Below are 12,145 nucleotides of genomic sequence, written 5' to 3'. Positions count from 1 at the left end.
ACATCTAGGAACGGGAGACCGATCTCACTCTCAACCTCCAAGGAGAATTTTATTTTGGGGTGAATTCCATTTAAGAAATTGTGGAACGCATGAAGTTCTTTTTCGCCGTGTGGCCATATAACAAGTGTATCGTACACGTAGTGGAGCCAACAAGAAGAATTCAAAGGAACACTACTTAACGCCTGTTGCTCAAAATGTTCCATAAAAACGTCAGCTTCAACTGGCAAAATGGGTGAACCCATAGCAAGGCCGTCAGCCTGTTCATAGAATTCACCATTGTACTTAAAATACCTCAAGCGAAGACATAATTCAATTAAGTCACAAACATCTGGAGCAACATCCTCTCTTATGATCTCCATTGTGTCTGATACTGGGACGTTAGTAAATAACGATGTCATATCGAAGCTAATAAGAATGTCACTCGCAGATATCCTCATTGTGCGTATAATTTCTAAAAAATGTTTCTAATATTTTATAAAAGTATTTGTTTTACCAACGAGTTGTCTCAGTTTGCCAGATAAATGACGTGCTAAAAAATAAGTCGGTTAGTTACTCCCACTGACTATAGGCCTCAAAGGAACCGATTCTTTATGTATTTTCGGTAGTCTGTACATTCTGGGTGAGACAGGTACTCGACGTGTTAGATTCTTTGTAATAGAGCTGTCCATTCTGGAGTCTGATAACAGGTTTTTCACTTTCCGAACGATTCTGTTCGTCGGATCGCTTTTTAACATGCGATACACAGGATCAGCTAGTAGTTGTTCCATCTTCCTGTGATAATCCACAGCGTCCAAAACAACAGTAGCATTCCCCTTATCCGATGCTTTCGTTTCTCATGAGTTCAATAAAAGATATCCTTTACTGCGCCGATATGTTGCTTTTCGGAGGTTTCGATTTCCGTAGAATTCTCGACACATCTTGTTTTACTTTTTCGGCCTGCAGCTTCGGAAGACAAAACAAGGATGCTTTCATGGCACTTACGATTTCTTCAACAAGTATTCTCTTCGGTGTAGTTGCGAAATTCAGACCTTTGCCCAGAACTGAAACAGCTGCTTCATCGAGTACTTCTGACGAGAGATTCACCACTAGTCGCTTCGGATCCACAGTAGCGACTTCCTTTATAACTCTAACCGTTAGCTTCTGGAATTCTCTTTTTGTTTCACAGCCCTGAAATCCGAAAACGTTGTCGAATGATCAAACGTAGTTCTGTCCGCTTTATCCCAGTCCTGGGGCGAGAGAGTTGCCGCCAGCGAGAAATGCACATCCATTAAAACGTAGCTAACGTACTTCAAGACTTTGCGTATTTGCTGGATTCTTTCACGGAGAAGTGCTTCGCTGGCCCTTTGATAGATTCTCCTGGCTTCCACTGTGTGCAAATGGTGGCTGTTTCTGGCGAATGTGGGAATAACATCCTTATCACGGCACCGGGATAGAAAGGCCAAATCGCATAGTAATTTACCTCTTCTTCTGCGAAGGTTCTCCAGTCTTCTGATGGTGGTATAAACCTCTTGCCCATACAAGCGTTTTATTTAAGACCCCCTTTATAACTCGTCTCTGACAGTGTTCTACCACTAGTGAACACCAAAAGATCCCGAGGAACATTTTAGAAGAAACATGACGCGGCCTAATAACCCAGAAGTTTTTAACTTCAGTGACAATGGCCACGAAAGCGTGCAGACTTACATAAAAGGTAAGCTGTTAGGGCTTCTACTAAAACAGTCACTTTTACTTTTCATTTTCTATATGCGTTGGGTCAGGTCATGGACGTGGCCAAGAATGCTGGCTCAAAAGGAAGAGGAAAGAGAAAATTGTGGAGTGGAGAGGCGTAATTGCCAAAGAGCGGCGGAGCGGGGCGCGCCGGTGTGGGAGAGCGTGGTGCCGTGCTGCTGACTGCGGGCTTCACACGAGGCGTCGGCGCGAGTGTACGGTGGCGCTGAGCACACGCCTCCCAGAAGCGGCACACAGGGGTCCGGTGCCCGTCCCGGCCGGCCAGCATCAGCCTCAGCCGCCAGACCCAGCCACTCCGCCACCGACTCTGTTCAAGTGGCGCCCCTCCAACGGAATCCTACAGGGCGACCTTGTCCACAAGTGGCAACAGAAAACTGTGCCCGTGTTGGAGTACAACCTCGTCGTTTAAGCAAAACCATTGCCATCACTCCCATTTTAAACCGCTTACTGTACTCAACCTTCGGACTCACTCTATAGTCTTTATCATGCCCCTCCCCCCACCCACACACACACGAACAGACATTTTTCTTCGTTACGAAAACTGAGATTACATGATGTTTCAAAATGTGTGGCATCAACCGACTCCTCCTTTCACTCAGGCTTTTCCTTTTCTCACGAATTATTGTCAGTGCCTCTTCATTATTATTCAATCTACACATGTTATCTTCAAACGGTTCAAATGGCTCTGAGCACTATGAGACTCAACATCCGAGGTCATCAGTCCCCTAGAATTACAATTACTTAAACCTAACTAATCTAAGGACATCACGCACATCCATGCCTGAGGCAAGCTTCGAACCAACGATCCTAGCAGCAGCGCGGTTCCGGACTGAAGCGCCTACTACGGCTCGGCCACAATTCTGCGATAGCACTTTGTTTTATAAGATTTTATTCTCTTCTTACCTCAACTCTTTATTGTACACATTTCACTTTCCTGCAATGTTACACTCAAAGGCAAATGCTTTCATAAAACATATCCAAACACCAAAATTTACAGTGTAAAGTACGGGACTTCGGTTAGTGGTTGGCCAGATATTTCAATTGAAGACTTTTTATTTTCCATCACACTCAAACACAATTTTAAGATAAATTATAGTTGCAATATTTTCCATCTTAAGGACCAAAAAAAAAAAGTTCAAATGTGTGTCAAATCTCATATAACTTAACTGCCATGGTCATCAGTCCTTAAGCTTACACACTACTTAACCTAAATTATCCTAAGGACACACACACACACACACACACACACACACACACACACACACACACACACACACCCATGCCCGAGGGAGGACCCGAAGCTCCATACAAACTTCAACATACATTCACTTATCTAAAGAACACAGTTCTCAACAAAGCGTTTCAGTAGTTAAGCTGGCAGCATCTGGCTGTTGTGTTAACCCTACATAAGGATGCACTTAAAAAGCACACAAAGTCAAAAAACGACAAATAAAGTTGAGTGCTTTAATAACCGTAACACCAGTTTCTCTGCTCCGTTTATCGCTGTTACTGCCCACCCACCAAAACGTTCCTTTCCTACAGCAGTAAACATCATCTACAACTTCCATCAGCTGCACTGGAGAGTTCAGTTACAAGTGAAATGAAAAGACAATATACCAATGATTCTCTATGCAACTGCTCACATATATCATACTAGCGCTAACGGTCAACCGCCCCCCCCCCCCCCCCCCCCCAATAAAAAAGCTGAAAAAAGCGGTACCACGCTCGCCCGTCTGTACTTCACGTAGTTTGTTAAACCCAAACCGCCAGATTATTCCTTGCATTCTTCGCTATCTACATCACCTCAAAATCCTCAATTAGAAAATTGTCCCAGAAATAAATGAAATTAGTTTACATTCTCGTTACGACCGAAGGTTTCTGGAAGTTCCCTTTGGTTATCTCGCGAATGCCTCCGAAATATTCCTTTACCCTACTCCCAGATCCTCTCTCCTAAGGCATTTCAGTGGTAGCAGAGCATGGTCGTGGGGGTGAGTGAGCTACCGTAAAATAAAAGGCAGAATTACTAAAAACTTATTTTTTAATTTCTTTGTGTACAACGTACCGTTCACATGCTTTTTGTTCGCTGATGCTTCAGTTCACAAGCATAAATGTAAGAGTTGTGGCTGGGATGGAGCATTTTAAGAAAAATAAATTGATATATGAGTTACAGATCTGGAACAAGGTGGTTGTAGGCAGTGTTAGTAACTTGGTGCAGCGTCTCCATGAGGCAATGGCCTGCCCGCTGCCGCTGAGCCCCGCTGTATTCGACAAGATAAGTCAAGCAATCGTTGTTTGTCTCGAGTCTTTCGTCAGTGTGCAGCAGAGTACTGATCTACTCCACGAGAGTTATTCCTCATGACCTCAGTTATTCTCAGTGCAAGCTCATCATTCTCACTTAAGTCATGATGTACAGAATTTGTCTAACGCTAATACTGATGTAAAGCGGTGTGCAGAAATCAGATAGTTGCAAGAAAAAAGTTAGGGTACTTCAACATTACGCTAATTTATCGCAGTGGAAAGAATTTTCTGACTATCAGGTAAGGGTAAAGGGAGATTGTGTGTCTAAGTGTAGCTCGTGGAATGGTGATATTTTAATCATTTTTATAACCCTGTTAGGGCTTTAATGCAAGAGATTGCTAAATTATCAACGGAGATTAGTGACTGAATTGTAGAATATTTGTATTTGTTTGTTGAATCACAGCAGAATGCTAATGCCTTTACAGTTCTCGATTTTGTAGTTCTTCATGGTATTTAACCTTGAACTAGACTGCAGTTGCCTAATGTTACTTATCAGGTTGAGGCGAAACAAGTGCTGCATCATTAAGAGGTATACAGGGGAGTAAGTGTGTGTGGGGTTAACGCACTTCAGAACTACCAGCGCCACGTCATCATGTTGTGCCTGTGCCTAACATACAAAGGACTGCACCGTAATTTAAGAGTGAAATTAAAATAACTTTTCCAAATTTCGACAGTGTATGCTTAAGTATACGAGTATATAAGGCAAAATACACTATATTAAGAAGAAAAAAGTGACACTGAATATTAAAATTAAATAGTTAAAAATTGCCAGAATATGAAAATTTACGTCACAGTTAAAGGTTATAAATCTCAACCTGATCAGAGACATATTTTGGTTAAAATCGGTGTTTTTAAGAAAGACTGAGTCGGCTAAATATTAGACTCAGGAAACTGAAAATTCGTATGTAGCGTCAGTTTAATGTAAAGACATTAAATACGCGACACCAATAAGCTACCTCTATTAGTTTTCAAGTTATTTATTAAAAACCAAATTCACGGTAGATGAAGTACAATTTATATTTGTGATAGAAAATTCTAATTACAGCACTCGATTACATTCGTACAATAATACAGATGTACCAATTTTCAAGACCCGTATTGTAAATAACACTGGTTACAAGGAAACTTAGAGAGGTGGTTCAGAGGTTATGTTCTACTGTCCGTTCCGTTCTAAAAACTCTCGCCGGCGAAGTTTAAATGCGGTCGATATAAAATCTTATCAGTAACTAAAGCAAACTTAGCACTTAAACGACGTGGCTATTAACTAATACGTGTCAGAAAGTAGGGGCATTAAGATTCTGATACCTGCGGCTAGGGCGGTAGATAACAGATGTTCAGTTCACCGGCCCCTGCTCCCCTACGTTACTACAGTCAGGCAGTGGAAGGAGACAATCCGCAGTGAGATATCAAACCGTCTGCGCCAGTATAACGACCGTATGTGATTTGCCTCAGATGATGTCAGAGCTGGGCAGACATGAACGCGTTTTCGGCAAAAGTAGGAAGTGAACTAACGATGCACCGTACTGTATCGCTTACATTGCACAGATATCACTGTCTGAATGTCGCCAGTAATTCTGGCAAAACCGCGTAGCAAATTACGAGATTATTTTCTTCTTTTAAGAAGAGTAATTAACTTTTGGTCGCCTCTGAACCGTTGATTGTACTGTCTGGGATAGGAGTATAAGTTGTGATACTAAGACTTATATTTTGTGTGTGTGCACTTGAACACAATATATCAATCAGTTAAAACTCAAAACTTTTATTCATAGTCGTAGTTCCTGATCTCGCTGAGTAAACAGCAAATAGAAATATTTCCTTTGAGTGAGCAGAAAGAGTAACGTGGAGTTGTAGTCTGGAAATTATGGTAAGTATGTTCTCCATCGTTTTCTGGCTAACCGCAAAAATAGTTTTCAGGCTCATGCAAACAGCGAAGGTAGGTGAAAAGCACACACAGACAGTTTATGAGTATTTTCATAACGACGTAACGAGGAACACAGACCATTTGATTTTCACCCGCCGCCCTACGAGGTTATTCGAGAACTGGGTACCTTGAGTGTTTTATATGGTAAGGCTGTTAACCAAGGTTTGTTAGATTGGCCGAGAAATGAACTAATTAACAAACACTATTTTCTGGTATAAGATCAACAGGTAACAATTGTGAACTGTATAGAGAACATTGGACAGATTCTATTAGTATTATGTGTTGATGTCAGCGAAAATTCTTGCATAATTAAGCTTGTATCTCAAGAATACTACGAGTTTTAAACTTCACACTTTAAAACAATTGGATGAACAGTTACTGACTATTAGTGGTCAGTCATTACCTTTGTTGGAGGAGACAGAGTTAATCTGAAAATTCAGTAGTTCTCGTTGTCTAATAGTCTTTGCCACTGAACATTTGCCTAGTCACTTAGTTGGAGTATGATGGTGTTGTGTCTTAGGCTACTCCTGAAACAAGTTTTCCTTTAAATTTCATCTGGATAATGACTATCAGTTATTTAATTATGGCCAACTTCCACCAGTTAATATTATTGATGCGAGTGATTTCCAGTTTAATGTCCGACATTTGAGGGAAAATGAAGCTCAACAGTTGTTGAGTTTATTAAGTGTTTTACCAGATATTTCAACCGAACAGTTGAGGTAATCAAAAAAATTAAATATCACCATCCAGGTTCCGGTGCTTCATTCACCTTAGCGATTAACGTCATCCGGAATGCATGTGTTAAGTAATATGACTGATAACTGCTTTCAGAGCGACATAGAACATGCTGCTTTTCAGTACGCTTCACCAATACTTTTGGTTTCCAGAAGCAATGGTGAAATTAATAGGCCAGTTGTGGGCTGCTGAGCGTTTAACGGGAAGCTACTTTTGGAGTCGATGCCCTTGCGTTATCTTCACACGTGTGTTACTTAGGTGAAGCATGCTGTTTCACGGTTTTGGATCTGAATCAAGCCTACCACTAGATACCTCAATCTGGAGAATCTAACGCTCTGACAGCATTCTGTAGGGATTGGAGCTTGTTTAGTTCAACGGACTTCCTTTCGGCTTGCCAACTGGTGCAGCAAAGCTATCACGTTTGTTAAGTTCCTTTTGAGCTGAATAAAGTTTCTCTATATTTGTAATTACTTCGTCGATATGTTTGCTTGCAACAAAATCGTTGATAGGCATCTTCTCCGTCTTAGGCAAGTGTTGATCCGTTTTAGAGAGGTGGAATAAACAGGCTAACCCACAAAGGTTAATTTAGCTCATGCCGAGGTTTCTTTCCTGGCTCACCTAGTTTCAGCCAGCGGGGTTACAACTGTCACAACTGGAAACTTTAAGTGAATGTTGCTTCAGTTTCCATCATTAAATGTTTAACCGCAATTTTCTTGTATTTAATTGTGTTTATCAAATATCACATATTAAATTAAATACATAATAACAGTTTACAGAATTTTTTAAAACAAATGGACTTTTCTGGGGAAAACATTATGTTTTTTGTTGCGTGGCACCTTACCACTCCCAGCTTCTTGCCTGCTAACACATTTAGATTACGAATGTCTACGTCAACAATAAAGTTTTGCAACATACGAAGGTTGATTTCTGATATGTTGTACAAGCATAGGAATGCTAAAGTAATGATTTCTCTGACTGAAGATAATCACTTATAATCGATATTCATAACAAAGAAAGGGGAACTGAGCAGCTGTCGGTGTCATAGTATTTTTGGTTGAATACTTAACAGTCCTGAACGCAGGACCAGCTCGGTTCCACTACTGTAATGGTCTAAGAAAGCTACAATATATTCTACATGTACTGCGCGATGCATATCGAGCTAATGTGTTTCTCGAATCACGTTTACTAAACGACTTTTTATACTAAGCGACCTTTTACAGCAATGAGTGTGCAGTGTACTCTTGACGTAGTGTTGTTTGAATAAAAAGTGTTTATACAAGTAGTGTCGTAACAGAGTAGTCACTGGTATCTGATAGTTGTTTAGCTCAGTGACACTTCCCTGATGCAGCCGATAAACGCTTCTCGACTCCATGTGAGACCGCCTTGACTGCTGCAAATGTGTGACTCATCCCTGCAGCGCTGCATTTGCATCTTTATCTCCGAGAGAACTGTAGCACTTTGTGCTCTTAAGTGAAGGACGATAAATACAGCAGCCGTAACATGCGCCAAAAACACGTGCATGTTAAAGGGGCGCGGCCGGCTATGATTCAGGCCGCTGGAGTACTGCGGGTTGCATCTCCCTCCCGAAGTAGGCGAACGACTGGCTATATTTATGAGGGCAGCTCAGGAACAAAGACGTTACAGTAGACGCAAATATTATACACCACCTGCCAAAAAAGTTGAAACTCATCAGAAAAGACGGTCCAGCGTCAATATAACTTCGTGCACGTGCTCATCATATTTGGATATGAAAATGCTTACTGGTGCAATTTTCTGCGACAGAGTGCATCAATGACCTTCGTGTTTCGTGTTGTTACCAGGTCTGGTAGGGTGTGTAAGGCGCGTCAAGAGCGTCAGACGTTGAGTGTTGACTGCGAAAGACAATGAAATGTCACGAAGTCGTTTGAAACAGATTTATCAGCAAGTGACAGAGCTTGAAAGGTGCCTCATTAAAGATCTCACTTGGCCAGCTGGTCGAACATTGCGATATCCACCTTGCGACAGTGTCCTCATGTTGGACTGCATAGGAACCTGAGGGCATGGATACTTACCAAGGCTCCGGCGACCATCACATAGGAGGATCGCAATATTCTGCACCCAGCACTTAGTCATCTCTTCACATTTGCTCCTGCCAAATAAAAAGAAGTTGTGGAAACCTTGCAACATTCTGTGTTATGGAACACCATTGGCGGTGACTGTCAACAGACAGACTAGGGAATTACTGTCCACTACGTTGGCTGCCTTTAACACCACAACAGAAACGGTTGCAATGGAGTGGTGCCGTGGCTGAGAAATACTGATGAACGGCTTTGTATTGTGTTCAGTGATGAATCACACTTCTGGACTACCCTGTATGACCATCCTCGCTGATGCGGCAACCTGAGAAGAGGTCCTAATCTTCCAATGTTTTGGAGATGCATAGTGGCGTTATTCCTGGCGTTATTGCGCAGGGAGTAATGGGATATGACGTATGGTGTATGATTGAGGCAGATTTGACGGCTCACTGGTATGTCAAGGACATCCTGTGTCCACAGGTTTTACCACTCATGGATTTGTATCGTGATGCCATTTTCCAGCAGAACAATCCTCGTCCACACAAGTTACGTGTTTTATGAACTGTTTGTGTGATGCTAAGATATTTCCGTTGTCAGCAAGGCCACCGGACCTGTCCTTGACAATTGTCTGGGAAAAGCTCTGTCATCAAACAGCCCCGGCGCACTGCCCAGGATATCAACGACCGTTTACAACATTTGTGGGCCAGCCTGAATCAGGCCGTATCAGTGCATGCATCCAGTCATACTGATCAGTGGGTTCATACTGCCCAGTTCTATGTAAAACTGATTGTTTTTGTAATCACAGAAATAATGTCGAGTACCCTCTCCAGCTATGAAGTTCCAATTCATTTCCTACTCCCATTCTGCGTGCCTTACTTTCTTGTTTGGTAGCGTATTTTATACATAGTTTCGGTATTTTTCTACATTACTTTCGTAACTTCCTATTTAAGTTATAAATTGCATGGCAAAGTCATACCGCTCTTACTCAAGGATATATGGTGTCTCTTTACAATCTGAAAACCTTCCCGTGGTGAGGCATTTCCTGACAAGTCAAGTCAAATAGTGACTGATATAAAGTGCATGTTTTCGAACAAATGAAAGCAATATGTGTCGTACTTAAAATGTTTTAACATGTGTAAAATAAATGCTCTCTATTCAAACGCACTAAAACCGAAAACAGTATTAACTCGAAGATTACAGTTACTGTGACCAACCGTAATCAATCTATAGGCATTGCCATTCTAATATTCAAAACAGTAAGTGCCTTTTCCCTATGAAGACGACACTGCAAAGTGATGGAGACAAAAAGCAACCGAAGTATTCAAACAAATCACTTTGGGATATTTGCAGCTCCAGGCCTAAATGGTACATTTAAACCAAACGCTGCAAAATTCTAACTACTGTCTGTCTATGTTATCACAAAAAATACATAAATGCACTGCGCAAAGGGCAGATGGATAACCACTGCCTGCAATACGAAACAGTTTGAACTAAAAACTACTATTTGTAATTCTGTCGAAGTTGCATTGAGAAAAATCCTTTATTTGTGGTTTTAAGAACTGCTGCAATTTGTTTATAGACGATGGTTTGATAATGGACTTCGTGACCGAAACTAGTCACCGCAAATAAGCGGTTTTTCTCACCACAGTTTCGACAGAACTACGAATAACAGTTTTAAAGTATTTAAGTTGCTGAGCTATTTTTCCTGAATGATGCTGATGATTCAGAAAGAGGAACATAATCGTTTTTTAAAGACTTGTACTTCAGTATTTGAATCCTAAAATTTTGATTCAAATATGGAGGTATAAGTCCTGTTTTTTTTAGTGATCTTGTGTCCGAAAACGAGTTTGATTAACTCAAACTCTGTAAACTCAAAACAAAAAACAAATGTCATTGCAGATAACATTGTTTCACTGACGGTTCTAGGCCTAAAATAGACTGCTCACCCACTTTCCATGCCCCATCTCCTGCTCACAACAGACCTGAACTCTCCGTGTCACAACAGTTCTTTCAATATCTTCATCATCTCTGGACCTGGTAGACACATAAACTTGTACTACAACGTTAGGTGTAGAATTCATGTCTATCCTCGCTTAGATAATGTGTGCACTATGCTGTTCATAATAATACAATCACTTTTCTATTTTCTGTTTCATTGTTAGATAGATCTCTTCATTACCTTATTTTATATTTAATAGTCTGCACTCCGCTGAGCAGAAATCCTTTTCTTCCTGCCACTGCACTTCGCTTATTTCAACTGTTTCTATCAAGTGGCCTCTTTAAATTCTCTAACCTACCTATCTGATTAAAAGGTTGAACTCTGTGCTCCCCGATCCGTAGAACTCCACTTTTACTTATACTGATTAAAAAATGCACACCGAGGATGCTATCATCACTAATCTACATAGAAAAGCTGTTTGCTCTAAGGTATAATGGAGGATAAGATTTCGTAGTGCCAATGTTCAAGGACATGTTGGTTAATGTTACAAGAACAGATCGGTCTCACACTTTCCTGTGCAACTGCTGCCCGTTTTCAGAAACCACAGGTTAGTCTGGACTACTCACAGGCACCCCCTCCATTCTGATGTATCTACAGTAAGGCTGGTTGTCTCACAGAAGCCAAACCTATTTGACAATGGTTAATGTAGGACTATTTGTCCCAGTAGTGACGTACTATGACTTAAAATCTCGCTTATAAGTGATGTAGGACTTTGACAATCCCTCGGAATAGCTGGAAAACCTATAACCATGTAGGCTGCAAAATTATGGACAAACTACCTTTAAAACTCCAATATCAACTGTAAATAGTACTTTATGTTAAATCCTGGAACTCATCGAGGGGATTAATGAAGTGTCATTTACAAAAAAAATATAATAATAATAATAATAATAATAATAATAAAAATAATAATTGGCTCTGAGTACTATGGGACTTAACATCTGAGGTCATCAGTCCCCTAACTAACGTAAGGACATCACACACATCCATGCCCGAAGCAGGATTCGAACTTGCGACCGTAGCGGTCGAGCGGCTCCAGACTGAAGCGCACAGAACCGTTCGGCCACACCGACCAGCCTGTCATTTACAGCAGCCATACTTTTGAATTTTGTTAGATTCCGTACCCAAGCCGCCCGCGGTGGGCGAACGATTTTAGGCGCTTCAGTCCAGAACCGCGCCGCAGCTACGGTCGTAGGTTCGAATCCTGCCTCGTGCATAGATGTGTGTGTTGTCCTAAGGTTAGTTAGATTTAAGAAGTTCCATGTCTAGGGGACTGATGACCTCAGATGTTAAGTCCCATAGTGCTCAGAGCCATTTGACCAACCGTACCCAATGTCATCGCAGACAATCAGTATCACAATAAAAGAAGTAAAGTCATCCATAGACACAACAGACGGTACCTTAAACTTT

At 41.2% G+C, this 12,145-nt stretch overlaps 1 protein-coding gene across 1 annotated transcript in view; it reads right to left on the bottom strand.

Annotated features, from left to right (window-relative positions):
• Positions 1-12,145, bottom strand: part of LOC126272046 (thrombospondin type-1 domain-containing protein 4) — a 2,052,781-nt gene that overhangs the window by 954,767 nt on the left and 1,085,869 nt on the right. The gene's annotated exons all lie outside the window — the stretch shown is intronic.

Source organism: Schistocerca gregaria, chromosome 5, assembly GCF_023897955.1.
Source record: "Schistocerca gregaria isolate iqSchGreg1 chromosome 5, iqSchGreg1.2, whole genome shotgun sequence".
Taxonomy (NCBI): domain Eukaryota; kingdom Metazoa; phylum Arthropoda; class Insecta; order Orthoptera; family Acrididae; genus Schistocerca; species Schistocerca gregaria.
Note: the sequence above shows the minus strand (reverse complement) of the source record. Positions and strands in the feature narration are given on the sequence as shown.